The sequence below is a fragment of the Amblyomma americanum genome, chromosome 3 (genome assembly GCF_052857255.1).
Source record: "Amblyomma americanum isolate KBUSLIRL-KWMA chromosome 3, ASM5285725v1, whole genome shotgun sequence".
Classification (NCBI taxonomy): domain Eukaryota; kingdom Metazoa; phylum Arthropoda; class Arachnida; order Ixodida; family Ixodidae; genus Amblyomma; species Amblyomma americanum.
The window spans coordinates 131967145-131984107 of record NC_135499.1 but is presented as its reverse complement, the minus strand read 5'-3'; the positions used below and the strand labels follow the sequence as shown (position 1 = coordinate 131984107).

General features: G+C 43.9%; 1 protein-coding gene and 1 pseudogene across 1 annotated transcript in view; one reads left to right on the top strand and one right to left on the bottom strand.

Moving 5' to 3' along the window:
- LOC144124122 (rap guanine nucleotide exchange factor 4-like) overlaps positions 1-16963 on the top strand; it is a 396964-nt gene that overhangs the window by 92888 nt on the left and 287113 nt on the right. The gene's annotated exons all lie outside the window — the stretch shown is intronic.
- On the bottom strand, positions 3459-3580 carry LOC144126436 (U2 spliceosomal RNA; annotated as a pseudogene).

Here is a 16963-nt window from a genome sequence, read left to right as displayed (position 1 = left end):
TAAAGTACGAAACAATACCGAGACTCATTCATTCTCACAAATGCGTTACGAACGTTGCACATACTGGCCTCGTTGTAAGCCGTCAGAGTACACGATTTACTAACTAGAAAAAACGATAACTGGGGGCCAGTGTGGGTTGTGCTGGCTTTGTGCGTTAAAGCTTATACGACATCATAATTGAAACAAAATTGCGAACATATCCATCGTTGTTCTTAAATGAGCTTTATTTCAGTCTACTAGCTTTAATGGCTCATTCAAAGTATTTTCTGATTTTTTTTCTCCTGCAAAACACAGAACGTAATTTGTATAATTTGTTAAACTCACCGCAACAGCTTGCAGCTTTAAAGGTATAGTGACCAAGAACTAATGACATTACTGAGATGTACGACAAACTGCAAAACAAGCATATCAGTACAAGGGGAAGCTTAGGCAACATGCAGGGACACAATATCACCCTGCTTAATGCACTTCACTGCAATGCTTTTCGCTCAATCATTGATGTAATGCGTTGCGAGCGGTGGTGGAAAATACTACGAACACATATTGTGAACGACGACTGGCCTTCCCAATCACGAATTCAGCGAGGAACGACACCGCCAGCCTAAGGTGACAGCAGGCTTAGTCGGTCTGCGAAACTTCGCTGCACCGGCGCTGAATCCCACTTGGGAGGCACTGATGGATTATGCGCGCATCCACGGTATGGAGCAGAAGCTTCGTCACTGTGTGCAAAGCTTCTGCTCGATTTTATTCCCCTGCTCTTGTAAGACCCACTATTATCAAGTGGTGCGTATTTTATCAGTGGCCTCCACAACCTCACACGCAATAGATATTGTATGTGACGTTCGGTGTGACTTATGCAACTGATTGTGCATATATAATATCACTCAATGTTTGTAAGAGGAGCAAAAATGTCACTTTTGAGAGAACGACAGTCTGAGACATACAAATTTTTCTGGTTTACTGATTTTTTTTATTAGCAAAGCCCATCACCTCGACGGTATTTCGTAGTCTTAATCAATATATCTGAGAATAAATTACTGGCATAAAAGGAAGATGCGGAATCTTCCCATTCTGCACATCATGTTTTCGATCTTTAGTTGCCGACGTCTGCTTGTTGCATGTTGTTATGAGATAACAAAGTTTATATCTTTTCGTGCCCTGACTCACTGCAATTTCAAGAAAATCGGGACAAGCGCTTGCAGTTTCCTTGACTGCCACCAAGTGTCGTAAGACTTCGAACATTACAGAATCGCGCGTTGACATCATCCGCGACGTAAGAAAGATAATGACTCAATGGCCGCAGAACAGAACGTGATACGCCGCTAGGCTTAGCGGCAGTGGCTGGGCGCTCTTCCAAATTCCTTCTACATGGTTTACCACGCAATCTGCGGGGTAGTAGGTAACAGAAATACTGTCATTCGTAGGCCGAAGTGACCACAGCCTCAAATCTTTACTGATTAAAGGAAGAGTTAAAATCTCGTCAACTCCTGCTAAATGTTTCCTCCACTTTGTTTTTCGTCGGAGTCAATTGGTTATCCAGAAACTTCAGTTAGTTAAAAATATCATTAACTAGACTGTTCTTTCTTGGTAAATTTGCAAGCATAAAGCGGACAAGAAGAATTTGCAGACATGTTCGGTCGTTTAGCCACTACGTGAAAATAAAGTGATGGCGAAAGCGGCAACATTATGCAGGTTATCTGCTACCTGTGTATCACACGCAGCAACTAGAATTGCCCACGATGAGTTCAGTCACGTTAAATTAAGAAATTAACCGTAAGAAGCTATTCTTAATCCGTTGGTTATACATAACGATGTAAAAGGTTATGAAAATAAAACGGGACAGCAGTGCGGCAAAATTCGCTAATTCGATTTGCGCTTTACATGTTGCATTCCTGCTGCCCGCTTATCCAATGACGGCGTACAAAGAGGTGCACATCCCATCCAGCTCCGTGGTGCTCCGCCGCGAACTTTTGGCTGCAATGCCGGCGTCAGTGTCAAGCCTGTCAGAGAGCCTTCGATCACCTGGCGCTGACCCCTGGCTTCACGCCTTGCAGGACAGATTCAGGGTGCGTTTCGTTGTCTTTCTGTTTTTCTTTCTTCAGTTAAGAAGAAGCAAACACAGATTTCTTTATGTTGTACATAACCCGCCCTGAGCTCAGGTGAAGCGTAGCGGGCGATGCAACCCGCTTCCTTTCAGATTTCTGGCACCGTGCAGAGACGTCCTTTGTTTGTGATGTTGATGCTCTCCTGTTACGGTGATCAAAGCAGCCACAGTTAGATGGACACATATTCCTTTTCATCATTATCACCCACAAGAACAAACGTCGATGCACTATGAAGCGGTACATCTTTTTGGTTACAGGCGCGAAAACAGACACAACACAAGGTAGAAAGACGGGACGGAGCGCCACTCACAACTGATTTATTTGAAGGCAACACGAACAAATATATACCATCGTACACGCAAGGAATGCTATCACCTTCAAAGTTGATATGATAGCGAACGAGGTCTTGATAAAAAAAGGCGATATTCTTTGCACGACAGGTGGTAGCGACGGTACATGAAATCCATTGGTCAATAAAACATATAGACGACACACACACAGACAGGCCCACTGTAGTAGAAATATAGCTTAAAAGAGCGCCTTGCTGGGCAAGTTGGTAACTGTTGTTAAGCGGGACTCGGACGTGTAAACATTCATGAACGCGACCCAGTTTACACTTCACATTTCTTAATTTCATTAATAAGAAGCCAATATTACGATTAATGTTTCCACACGGAAGTACATTGAAAGTTCATACTTTTCAGTAGGTTATAAATCATTAATGAGCAACCCACTGGGGCAAAAGTGGTCATGGCAATACTCGAAACGGCCTAGTCTTACCGACGCAAGCCCGATTAGCGGTACACACTGCACAGATATTCATATAGGTAGAGGAAAGGCTGCGGGTCTTAAAAATACGGTGGCGTAGGATAGCTTTGTGGCCTGCACTCTTGAGAACGCGCGTCTGTCAACTTAACGTGAAACTACACAGCCTCACAGCTCTCGTGGGGCGAAGCACCGAAAGAGGGAATTGCAGCCACATGGAGTGGAATAAGTGCACGTGCCCACAGTTACAGTATCAACACTGTTATGAACGGATCGGCGAGTCCTAGTCATCAAGACAGACAAGATGAATTTCCATACCAGAAAGAAATTTTCGGTGTTTGGAGCGGCAGTCGAACCCACGCTGGCGAGTATCCAGCAGCCCGCTTGTGTGACGCCTTAGAGTACAGAGCCATAGCGGACAGGCTATTCACAGTGTGTCTGTCTGTCTGTTGTTGCCAGGAAGAAAGAAAAGGAAAGAGCACAGGCCTGCCCACTGGCTCAAGCCGAGCCACAATCGCTACCACGTTCAGATAGTAGGAGAGTTCAAAGGTGGGATAGGAAGACAGGATAGAGAAGACGCGCGGTATAATAACCCCGGCTGATCCCGGAGGCAGAGCAATACCGGGCCAACCGGTGGCGGAAGTGAAGCAACCTTCAAGCACTCCGCCACATTTACAAAAATAAGTCCAATTGGGACCCGTATCAGATATCCTACGGGGTCTCCAAAATTCAATATAAAAAATATTCAATATATATGTGATGTTCGTGCACACTAAGCGCACCCATAATATATGCGCCAGTTGTCCTGCAAACGATTGGTTGGAATAGATGAGTTTTCTTTTTTTTAAGAAATTAGCGAAATTCATCTACACAGAAACTGAGAAAAACACGAAAGTTCGTTATCCACTGAAACTAGTAATGGGGAAGGAACAATGGGAACCGCCCTCGAAACAATCTCAGCAATGGTTATTTCTAGACAACGCAAGCTTTTTTTAGAATCTGGAAATGCAAGAAAAGTTTCAAGTCGGATCAGCGCAGTACTCGACTCCACGGCTTACATGACAAGAAGGGCGCTGAAAGCATCTCGAAGGCTGACGATGAAACAGGCTAACACCACTCTCTACACCTGGTCGAAACTGGTTCAAATAATGTGGTTGACAGAATCTGTGACTCGCCCTGGAAAATGCGAAGAACCCTATTGAAATATCGGGTCTTCGAATGATGTTTCCACATCTACAGCTGTGGAACATCCCGTGTAAACCGTAATAAGACGCCAGATGTTTTTGCAGTATCTACATTTCATAGGTTTTAACGCCTCAGCAATGAATACGTGACAGTTGAAGATCGTATCTGGAAGTAAACCACTGAGTGAATGCATAAGCTGGGATAGGTACAGCGAAGAGAAAGGAAAAAAATTAAGATTGCGAAAGCAACAAAGAAATTCACTGTGCAGTTAAAAGTCCGAAAGATACACAAGGAGCCTTTGCCGTGCATAGGCCGCGGAGCAATGCACAGCACATGTGCATTCGCATGCGCTTGTTTCCCAGCAGTAGAGCAGCATTACATTTGCTACAGTCTGGCTGATTTAGCAATGCGGTCTTGATTCTTACATGGCACTTGTAAATTGTTGCAGCTCTGCCAAAAAATTCATGTTAAGCTTCAGAGTTACCATTTAATGCTAAGCCACTGTGTAATAGGCAGTCTCATTTTCGTATTTTCAGCAGATTGCATTTTCGCGCCTATTCTCAAAGGTGTTCTTAATGAAACGTCACTGCCGTTTGATATTCATCTAGTAAGCATGAGACCAAGCTCGCGATTGTTTACGTGTTACATTGGGTTATAGATGGGCTTAATTTACACATCTTTTCGGGATAGTTGCTGCACACTTGAATTAGTGAAAAAATAGCTCCAGACTATGCAAACCACAAGAGATAACGAAGACGAGACACAGGCGCCTGTGTCTTGTGTTCGCTCTTTCTTGTCTTTTGAATGGTTTGTCGCTGTTTTTCACCAATTCAAGTATAGATGGGCTCACACCAATTTTTACGGTGCTTGACTTCTGCGTTGCATAAAAATAATCGGAGATCAATATGACAGCCTTTCGACCTTATGTTACCTGCGTTACTGGCTGATTGATTTACCGCCTTCTGCAGCTAGTCGGTAATGCTTCATGTGCTCCAGAGATTAAACAGTCACGTAATAATAATAATAATTGGTTTTGGGGGGAAAGGAAATGGCGCAGTATCTGTCTCATATATCGCTGGACACCTGAACCGCGCCGTAAGGGGAGGGATAAAGGAGGGGGTGAAAGAAGAAAGGAAGAATGAGGTCCCGTAGTGGAGGGCTCCGGAATAATTTCGACCACCTGGGGATCTTTAACGTGCGCTGACATCGCACAGCACACGGGCGCCTTAGCGTTTTTCCTCCATAAAAACGCAGCCGCCGCGGTCGGGTTCGAACACGGGAACTCCGGATCAGTAGTCCAGCGCCCTAACCACTTAGCCACCGCGGCGGGTGAAACAGTCACGTAAAATATAAAATCAGGGTGTGAGACATGTATGCATGCCACCCGGATATTTGTCCATAGAAGATTGCGAATTATTTCGACTCGTTATAGCAGTTGCTCACTGATAGTAATCACGTATCGTCATTGTTTTGTTTTTGCTGTTTTTGTTACACGATTGTTCAAACACCGCCCTTGGTTACACAGTGAACATCTATTTGAAGAAAAAAATTTATGGGAACACATAAGCTCAAACTTTAAAGGTATGAAGCGACAGCGTTACTGGCTTCCTTCAGAAGTTTCTCTTCAAATGCAGTCACTGTTATTTGTTAATATTCACACATATTTATCACAATTTTCACAACCCATCGTTTTACAATCTCGTCTATCAACTCTTCCATACTGCAGTTTATATATATAGTGTTACTCTAATTAGTACCTCACTAATTAAATTAGCACGTTTCTAGCTCACTCCACTAGTTACCACATTTCTGAGCTACAAATTACGCCAACATCAAACCCTCTTCTTCCTCAACCGAGTTAACATATCTACGTGGAGCAGCCCATAGCGTTCCTCGCTGGCGACCGAGGAGCCGTGGGTTGGAATTCCAACTGTTATACAAAATATTTGCTCGTAAAACCAAGTACTTCCTAGGTTAGCCCGTTTAAGACATGCTCCGGTTTTTAATACACGTTACAATTACTACTCTCATTTACTTTAATTCCAGACTTTCAGGTTTGACGTCACGTTTGTTGTCACGCGTAATGTGGGTTTCTCGACACGGCAATGCGGCCGGGTCGACGCAAGGTTTTCCGCTGAACGGAAGTCTTAACGTTTGAAATGGTGCGCTTTATTTAGTGAGTGCTCTGTGTCGTGCTTTCAAGTTATTTATTCAGCAGTAAAAAAAGAACCACCCACCAATTTATGTGCCATTCAGCAAGTAACACATAAAAAAATCACTCAAATCCACAGGTAGCGCCGTGTTAGCGTCCAACCAAGACCCCAGGAAAAGCGCACTACAGCTTTTAATAGCCGACGCCTGACGTGCTCTGAGCCACCCGGATTATTGCGGTTCTCTTTCGGCGCAAGTGATGGCAAAAGCGTGCGACCGCACGGTTTCCTTGCCCAAACAACACTTTCTTCGTCAAAGTCCTTTCTTTTTATTCCTTCCCCTCATGAATTCTCCATCTCGTGTCGGTCCCTCGCAGTACCTCTGGAAAAGGAATAAAAAGCAAGGAGGTCATGCGCCGTTTAGGTTATCTTTTTTTTATACTCGAAGCGCTAGCTTCCTAGATATTTCAAGATTACTCATGGTTGTTTTTTTCGCCGCCAGGCCTCACACCATTTAGAAAAAGCTCTTGCCTTAGGGTTAGTGGAAGGAACTTCTCGCGTCTTTTTAAGTTTTTTTTAACATAATGTTTGGAGATCAAAGAATAAAGGCCTTGTCATTTAATTGTTTTCGAGGCAAGGAAGCAGTTGCATTGTGAGGAATTAAGGCGGCATGCAAAAATCTAGTTTATCAACAGTTTATTTTTTAATGGTACACAAAAATGTAGTTTTTTATTTGTACGTGTTCGAGTTAAAACGGTTGGATAAACTTTTTCTGACAACTAACATAGCTTGCCCACGAAATTCAGCCCCTGGCGTTGGGAGGCAAGTGAATTTGACTGCTAAATCGAGTCAGGGAACGCGCATACAAAGTTCACAGAAACAACACAACAGAGACTAAGACACGAAGCAAGCCACGGTGATTGGGCAGCCTTCCATTGATTGAGAAGATTGTGAGTTCGAAACTCCCAAACATCGCGCCCGATCATGTGCCCTTGACGATGCAGAAAACAATTAAGCTTGCATAGACTTGCCGTTCCAAAGCGCGCAGACATTGAATAATAATAATAATAATAATAATAATAATAATAATAATAATAATAATAATAATAATAATAATAATAATAATAATAATAATAATAATAATAATAATAATAATAATATAATAATAATAATAATTGGTTTTTGGGGAAAGGAAATGGCGCAGTATCTGTCTCATATATCGTTGGACACCTGAACCGCGCCGTAAGGGAAGGGATAAGGGAGGGAGTGAAAGAAGAAAGGAAGAAAAGGGTGCCGTAGTGGAGGGCTCCGGAAAAATTTCGACCACCTGGGGATCTTTAACGTGCACTGACATCGCACAGCACACGGACGCCTTGGCATTGAACGCCCTGAAATCACCTTGAAGAGCCAATGCTTCATTAGTAATAAGTGCGCCTCCAGGATCTGAAACTGTTCGGCGTTCTTGTCATGCGTTTTTCCGAGAAGTTATGTCATCATTGTTGCAAAATTCTTTGATACCTCTGGTTCGTTTCGGCATCATATGACTGCATTGGTGTTGAAAGCTCGAAACGGAAAAAATTACAGCAGCATATTTTTGAATATGCCATGTACAGAATAGTATGGCAGACACCGAGCACAGATCCCTCCGGGGCTTAGCAAAAAACCATCGTGAACTGCTGGAAAAGTACGTGCATCCTATTACTGGATTAACTTCATTGTCTCGAGGACCCATGTGAAACATTCTGGGACAAAAATTTGTGCGAAATGGAAAATTGCAAGACAACGCTATGGAAAGACTGAAGGTAATGGTCCGTTCTTCCAATGTGTAGCAAACATTTTATTTTACAGCGTTTCCATCACTCGCATCGCACAGTTAAGACTGCCATAAAAACCGATGGGGAAAGACATTGATGGTAGCAAAAGCGTATTATAAAAAAATGCAAGCAGTCCGTCTTGTGGTCTGCGGATATATTGATTGCTACAAAGAAGTCTTACATTACATGAAAAAATTTTTGTTCATAAACTGTTTCCCGCTCAAAAATGCTTTCGTCCAGAATTGTTGGGCATTACATGGTCATGCACTCTTCTCTTCGAAAGATGCAAAAATCGCTTTCAATCATATCTGCGCTTTTCATCCCTGTGAGCGCGCCAATGCATCGATTGCCTGCCTTTTCTCTGGTCTCCTTAAGCGTCACGAGGTGAAAGATGCTGAGATCATTGCTCGTCCCCACGCTGGAAAAGCTGGAACCCGACACACAAAAGTGTATGCTTAGGCAGGTTAAAATTTTGATTCGTCGGCATCTACTGGTTGGCCAATCATCAGAGCCAGCGATGCAACAGTCAAAGCGCTAGAGAACTACGAGCCGATCTCACTTGCGTATAACTTCGTGAATCCCCCAAATCTTGATTGGTGTGACCATTTTTACGCTTGGTATGTCACTCAGCCTAGTGCGAATGCAATTTGTACATATGCTACAAATATTGTTCTGTTGCCTCACCATTATTCGAGGCAGACTCCACCTGCTTCTTGAAAGTTGTACTAATCACGTGGCAATCTTTAGCATACATCGAAGACAAATGCGAGGGCTGCTCCGGAACCATTTTTGCAGTGGTGTTTTCTCTTTGCGCTTTCCAGCTGCTTTGTCGTTCGCAGTTTCAGCCTGCAGTGTCGGGGCTAGTTGCTAGCAGGAAATGTGATTTGCCGGCTGTGGCTTTAAATGTGGGTCTGAGCAGGGTAAATAGAAAAAAAAGGAAGAAATGAAGAAAAGAATCTTTACGTAAGAAAGCCCGTTCATAATTCAGGCGCTGCACTTTCGTTTATATATTTGCGCAACATCCATTAGCCTTAACGTATGGGAAAGTGAAATTTCAGGTACGCTGATGCACCTCACAGCCACCCATCACTGGCACTTGCCAGCTTCTTGGGAAAAAAAACCTTCATACAATTTCCCGATTAGGAACAAGGCAATGCCTCAGCATTTTATGGGGCGAGAAAAATTTAAGGCTATTATTTTGCTGACAGTCTGCCGTGTATGATAATCTCGCGCCCAAACCGATTGTCTGCACATCTGCCAATCACAGCACCAAACGTGTCGAAGGGAAGAAATAACCCGTGGTTTTATCATCCCTCAAGATAAGTTTGCTCAAATCATTAGAGAAGGTATCACAAAAAATCCATAAACGATATGTTCGTTTTACGTCATATATTAAAAGAGCGAGCAAAGGCAGAAAATGCCGACCTTGCCTACGGCTGAGCTTTTGACATGAATTAACGCAAACTTTGCTATCTCACTGGCTATTTGAGATATTCTCGCCGCTTGGCATTCCAAAGTAAAACTTTGTAAAACTAGTTGTTAGATCCTGAATCTTAAATAAGTTCAGTTTATTTACATACAGGGCGGAATAAGCAGTATAACGCTTTAAAGAAAAAAGCAAAGTTTATTTCCTAACCATGATATACGTTGTAGTACAAAAATTTACGGAGGTTATCTTGTGGAAAAAATATGGGTCACTGCTCGTGATCACTTACGCAGAATCGAAAACACCTTTCGTTATTTCGCCACTATCCGATTTCATAGTCCGCTAGTATAGGCTTGATGATATGCCTCTACCCCAATAGCGGAATTTGATGCGAGCGGGGATATTTTTTTCACATAAGCGCAACCAGTTTTGCGGAATAAAGAAGCAAAAAGTGTCCAGCTCTCTTTTTTTTTTGTTTTCATCTCTCCAAAGTTTGCAGGTCTCGCTTGCGTAAGGTGTTAAATTATGCGTGAAGGCTGGCTAGTGCACACATCTCACGTGCTCAAAATAGTACGATATTCTGTTGCATAGCTTTGTTTTCAGATACTCTTGATCTCTAAGCTTGCGCATCTAGGTACTTTTTTTACTGCGCACGATTTTATGCTTCCGACTGCTTCGCGACAGAAAAAAAGGTATAAGATAAAGAATAATGAAACACACTTCACTTGGAAATTCAAGAGTGTATTTGTTCCGGTCTAATTTTCTCAAAAATTCTTCTTTTTACGTGTAAACCGCTCGCAACCCTTGGCGTTGGTGAAAAAAGTCAGTCATTGAATGTGGCCACATTATTAAATAAAAACTCCCGCTAACGCCTTTAAGATAGAGTACCGAATGCAATATGACAAACGCAAGAAGAGCTCGAAGTGTGCGTCATTTTCCAACCATTCCAGTTCAAAATAGTTGCGCCTACGGTTTCCGTTAGTACTGTCTTCCTTCATATCATCTTTCGTGCTTAATTCGTAGCTAATTCAAAACAACCTTTGGCTTGGGCATCATTCCTAGTCTTTGAAAGAGAGCGCACATGACTGTAATTTATATTTGCAAACCATAGCACGTTTGTGCGTCCACGGTGTTTTTTTAATGCACTTCATTGTCAGTGGCCTCGTTCATGCGTTTATCTGGTTTTATACTCCTACAGAAACAGCCCTGGGTTCCTGTCTCATTATTGTGGTGGTGTCTGCTGCGCCATTTCCCTTTCGCAGTGCCCTCCTGGCTCACCCAAGCTTCGGTTCTCGTAAAATCTACTCATAAAAAAAAGGTAGTAAACGCACCCGCCTGGGTGGCCATGTAGAGGAGCGATGCTTTCGTGATGAGATGTGTAGTCGCTTTTCGCCACACACCTCGATTTCTGACGTCTTCACAACGAAATTTCCATTGTCCGGTTCACCTGATAAAACACGCCGCTGCTCTTCTTCTGTTACAGAACGCCCTTAGATCTGAAGTTGTGTTATATGCTTACTAAGAACCAATGCTCTCATCTAGCGACGTTGCGCTGGTGTCGTGAGGCAGTACGATTTTAGAATGGCAGTTAGATTCTATTTGTTTTTTTAGAGAGCATGCTAAAGAAGACCCGCTCTGATCGACTAAACTGCGCTCAAGGAGGTGAATAAAGGCATAAAAACAGAACGTGAAGATGGACTAAGAAAATAGGCCATGTAGGTGTGCTTTCCTGTTGCTGCTTGAGATGTATCGTGCGCATGCGCACTGGAGACGACCCTGTAGGCGAGAAAGAGTTGAAAGAAAGGGTTTTAATGTTGCTGCGGAGTGTTTTTTTTTCTTTGCAGCCTGTAGCCCTGCTGGCAAGAGCCTAAATTAAGCGCATAGAATCAATGTCTCTATTTATTTAGGCAGCAGCATTGTAAACAAAGTGCTTATTGCACGCAGAATCCAAGCACAATTAGACACAATATCTTGCTTCAAACTCTGCAGACACATTGGTTTCTTCCGGAGAATATATTGCCAGATTAAATACGGCGACATTTATGTGCAAAACCGCAGTAGTTGCTATCGACACCATGTGGAGAACTGATTTGTTCTTTCAGTGCGTATAAGTCCGCGCGCATAAGTGTTTTAAGGGTTCACTATTCAAAGTTTATTCTGACTCATTAGTCTGAAAGGAAAAGGTCACATTTATTCTAAAAGGTTTCACTTCTAAACGCGTGCATGGTTTTAAGCAATGTACTTCTCTGTCTTTTCTAAGAAGGGAAGCTGAGATTATGAGTCATCTCATCACAGTGTATTAAAAATAAAATCACAAAATAAATTGCCTGTATTATATTAAAAACTCAAGGAAAGTGCACCTGAATTTTCAAATTGTGTAATTTTAAATTGTTGCTGTTGCTGCTTGAAAATGTTCTTGTAATTTTCTTGAACACGCAGCCTTATTGTCTAAGAAAACTTTATAAATTCTATTTGTTGACTGAAGAAAAAAAAACAGCGCTGGACAAATACTCTCAAAGCTTTTCTTGACTGCCATGAGCCCACGTGGAGTGCTGGGTCGTGTACAAACGCGATGCCGTCAACTTTCAACTTTCTTTTAAGGAAAGAAAGATTTTTGGCAAACAAAGTGATAAACTTTACTTTGGAAACGTGAAATCATAAGGCACAGCTGTTCGCTCGCTGATAAGTTTTAATGGCTGCCGCAAGAAAGAAATCCCATCGACGTGCTCGCATCGCGGGTTCGTGGATTTAGCAAAACCGACCTTTGTTGGGACTTCTTAGAGCGGAATATTCTCGAGAAACTGCAAGAAAGGCCGCGCACCGTACGGCAGAGATGCCTTGACTCAAGGTGCCTTCTGCCTTGATTGCAAAAGCTGGCACTTCATCCTCGCCACTACCTTACTCACTTGTTCATAGAGGTCATACAAGGGTAATGCAGGGTCCCCAAACTCTGCAGGAATTTCATTTTGAGGTGAACCAATTAAAAGCGCGTGTTTAGTTTTGAAGACGCTTCGTGATGTACGACTGCTTTGAAAAGTTTATAAAAGGCAGTATAAGCAAAAAAAAATGCTTAATTTTGACTATGTATTACTGTGCTGCTTTCACTATACATGCGCAACCTGATTCTGAGTCTCCGAATAGTACTGTACACCATTACGTTTCAGTCTATTTGCCCTATATGCAAATGTAACATTTGCTAAGTCACGTTTCATAAACTTGTGAGGGGGTGGTACTCCGTCAACCCTTGATTGTAGGCGAGCGTTTACGAAGTGCACCAGTAGAGGCGTTTCTGATATATTTGAATATGAACCAGAGAAATAGCCATCAAGCTATGTTCACATTTTATCTGCGGGACAGGAACGGAAGTCCTGGAGTTTTTCTGGTGCTGTTTTCAACGGACTTTCAATGGCGAATTATACAATTGGGAGCCAGCTCTTATTATCGGCGGGGATTGCAGGTGTAAAAAAAAAATAGAGCTGTGATGTAAGTGACCCTGCGTTATGCAGTTCCTAACAAGGCCTACGCAATGGATGCGAATAGTTTAAGGAAGATGTCTGGAGCTTTCGGCGAGTTCCATACTTTTTATTTTGCAAATGATGCAAGAATTGCGCACCTGCTAGCATAAGCAGGTGCGTCATTTTGAAGGGCCACTGAGTGTAAACCGAAGTTAACCTTTCTCCATCGATTACCACGTTGTGATGAAAAAAAATGTGACTGTATTTTATAATGTGTATTGGTTTGAATAGGCCGTCATATAGGATTATGGCACAGTTGTTATGGTTTTGTAGGTTTAGCGTCCCAACGCGACTCAAGGTACGCGGGACGCCGTAGTGGAGGGAATCCGATAGTTTAGACGACATGGGGTTATTAGTGCCAAAGCGTTTTTCACACGGCCAAACGCTGAGCAAGATCGTGGGTTTTCGCCAATAGCATAGCAACGGCGGCATAGCAACCGCAGCTTCATAGCAGCGCTACAACATAGTTAAGTAAATAAATATTGCCGCGACTGGTTTCGAGTCCGCGGCGCCGCGAACAGATGAGCATCGCTGACCCGTGCACGAGACCACTATGCTATCACCTCTGCTGATCACGCCTCGTGTTAAACTGCAGCGCACTCTCGCGCTGTGCATTCCACGTCGTCGTATTCATTACCCCTACTACTATTGAACTAATATCGTCGCCAGGCGTGCCGACGACCCTACAAAGTAAAATCGAGAACTAACCACGCGAAGCGCGTTAAACTACGTTAAAACGCTTCCACTTTTAACGTGTCCTAATATCGGTATTAGCTAGAAACAACCGGATAATCAATTTTTACGCAACATAATTTATACTGACCAGTTCTGAGCGCCACATTAAATTTATTCCAACAATAATATGCAAGAAAGAAGCACGCACAAATCGTTTGACGCAAATGCTGGCACAAGAGCTTGCACAGTAACTACAGAGATCCGAGCTGGGTCAATGCCTGTATTACATAGTGGTAGTGACACTTCAGAAGTTGTGTACTTTCGTTCCCTGCATCGAAGCGCTATGCGAGCCGCCGAACGCCTTTAATTTGCCCGCCGAGCCACACCCGTGCGTACATTTTCATTTATATCTCAGGCAAACACACGAAGGTGCCGCCAGACCAGACGCATTCAGGCAGGGTGTGCCATTGAACACAATCATGCAGTCCCGCCCGTATATTGGTCTGCTGTCCCCGTACACGTGGTCGCGTTCAGCGCACCGTGTCGCCGGCCGACCAATTCTATTCGCACGTACACCGCAGAAAGCGGCCTGGTCTCAGCGGGCCGCGATTTCCCGTCTCACCGGCGCCGCCTCTTTATCAATTTGTCCGCCGCGCCCCGCGGGGCGGGGATCATTTGCGGTCCTAATGGGTGCGGCGGCTTTAGCTCCGACTGTCTCGTGCGCCTCTGTCAATATTGCCGTGCAGCGCTGCGAGGGAATTGGGGCAAAGCAAAATGGCCTGTTCTTTTCCTCTTATACGTGCAGTAAACACGAGTGCTGCCCTCACACAACTTCGTTCACAACTAAGTTCGCAGTGCATGGTGAACTCTAACACGTGGCACTTAGCGCCCAGACTAGGTCAGCTGGAGCAAAAAACGAAAACAGCACCAAGTCTTGCTGAGGACGTATTCAGGGGTCATTTTCGTGCATTGGTCAGCAAAGTGTAAGTGTTTGGGTGCCAAGGCGAGTTTAAAGTTCACCCCTTCAGCGGGTGCATTGCCTGCGACACCTGCTAACCACGAATGACAGACCAGTGATTGTATAAGCACCTGCTAGCAATGACACAGGGTATCTTCACAATGCCCATGTCCGGCGAAATTGCTTTCGCTGACTCTAACAGAGAGAATCATGGCATCTTCTAAGTCCAAGCCACAGAAAAGTGCTCAGCTGTAACAGGTGTTAACCATGCCAGACGTTTCTTTTGAAACACAAATACATACAAGATAGATGGAGGTTTGCAGCTGCTTCCGAGCACAAAGCGAGACACGGGCTCATGACGAAAGATGCGTGCTGTCGACGCCCTCTGGTGGCAGGCAATGCAGCTGATCTCCGCAACAATCCAGTGCATTCGTTCGTGTAGCGGCACCTTCACAGCAATGCACAGAATTACCGGTGCGTGATATCGCGGCTTCACAGTCGGCAGACAACCATTAGGCAAATGAAACCGCGAGAACAAGACGAGTGAGGTGGCTGAGGCGGGTGCCTTCACATAAGCGAGAGCCTCTGTTCCCCGTTGGGCATTGATCCGCACCGGATGTGGAAATTGAAAAGGGCACGGAACACTGCAGGTGATTGAGACAAGGGCGGTTGCTTTGTTTTGTTACTCAGGTGATAAGCGCATGTAGCTCATTTTCATGCTGTTGTCAGGAATGTAATACCAGTTGTTGGGCGAGTTGGTGGTCACGATGATCCATAACAGCGCGACAGACGGGACAGAGAAGCAGAGTGGTGAGCACCATGTTGTGAATGAGGTCATTTACAGATGACAGAATTTCTGCTTGAGTCAAGGTGTAATACAGACCCTTTACATCGACTGAAAATCCACGGAGCTTCTTAGTGTAGTCGCATTTCAAGAAATCGATCATATCGTCCGAGCGATTTATTCTAAAATGACTATCAATTGACAAAACATTCAGTTTCTTCTGCAGAAATTTTGCTACATGCTGCTGCGAAGTTCCAATTTCGGAGATTATGACACGGAATGGCCACTCTGATTTATGGGGTTTCGCTGTGAAAAACAATTTAAGCAAGGATTAAGAGCTGCTGTTTATCTTACTTGAGAGCGTATTTAATTTCAGCTTATTGACTAGTTCTTTTGCCTTGCTCTTGATCATGACAATCGACACATAATTGCGTTTGTCAAACACAGCAAGAACAGCTTCTGATGCTTTTGACATATACACATCCCTGTCCAGAACAATGAAACCTCCGTGCTTGTCAGGAAGAAGGAGCGAGAATGAGTTATCTTTCAACCACCCAATTGCCTTCTGCAGAGGTAGCTTCTTCTCCGACGACTTATGCCTTATTTACTAGTCTACACATTCATAACGCTCAATTTTTGAATCCGCAAGAAAGTCCTTTAGGCCGGGGTCTTAGTTTCGTTGGGTGGCCAAGGAGGAAGACTGTGCAAGTTGCTCAGAGCAGAATGGCAGCAACGGGTGTGAGTGTACAAGGAACATCTCAAGCTTCGGATGCAACTATCCGTGGGACGGGTCCACTCAAGCAACCAATGGCATCAGCTATCACGGTGTACCGACCGCACTACACAGTTACTTGGGCAGCAAACGCTTTTTGGCCTTCGTGCGCGGCTGCCGAAGAAGAGTGCACCAACCGCAGAACAGATCTATACCACTGAGAGCGTCCCGTTTCCTGGATACGTCAGGAAAGTCCTGAGCCTGGGGCCCAAGTTTGCAGGGGAGCCAAAGAGATCGAGACCTGAACTCCTAGCCATGGTGAGGCAAGTTGCTAAGCAGGCCGACAAAACTGAGGTGGACCGATGCATATCTGATGGTGTAGATGGTGTAGAACAAGGTATAGGTCGTCGGGAAAGAAGCTACCTCAGCAGAAGACAATTAGCTGGTTGAAAGATAACTCATTCTCGCTCCTTCTTGCTGACAAGGACGGAGGTTTCATTGTTCTGGACAGGGATGTGTACATGTCAAAAGCATCGGAAGCTGTTCTTGCTGTGCTTGACAAACGCAATGATGTGTCGATTACCAAGGTCAAGAGCAAGGCAAAAAAACTCGTCAATAACCTACAATTAAATACGCTCTCAAGTAAGATAAACAGCAGCTCTAAATCTTTGTTGGAATTGTTTTCCACAGCGAAAACCCATAAATCAGAGTGGCCGTTCCGTGTAATAATCTCCGAAATTGGAACTTGGTAGAAGCATGTAGCGAAATTCCTGCAGAAGAAACTGAATGTTTTGTCAATTGATGATCCTTTTAGAAAAAATTCCTGGGAGGATATGATCGATTTCTTGAAATGGAACTACAATAAGAAGTTTCG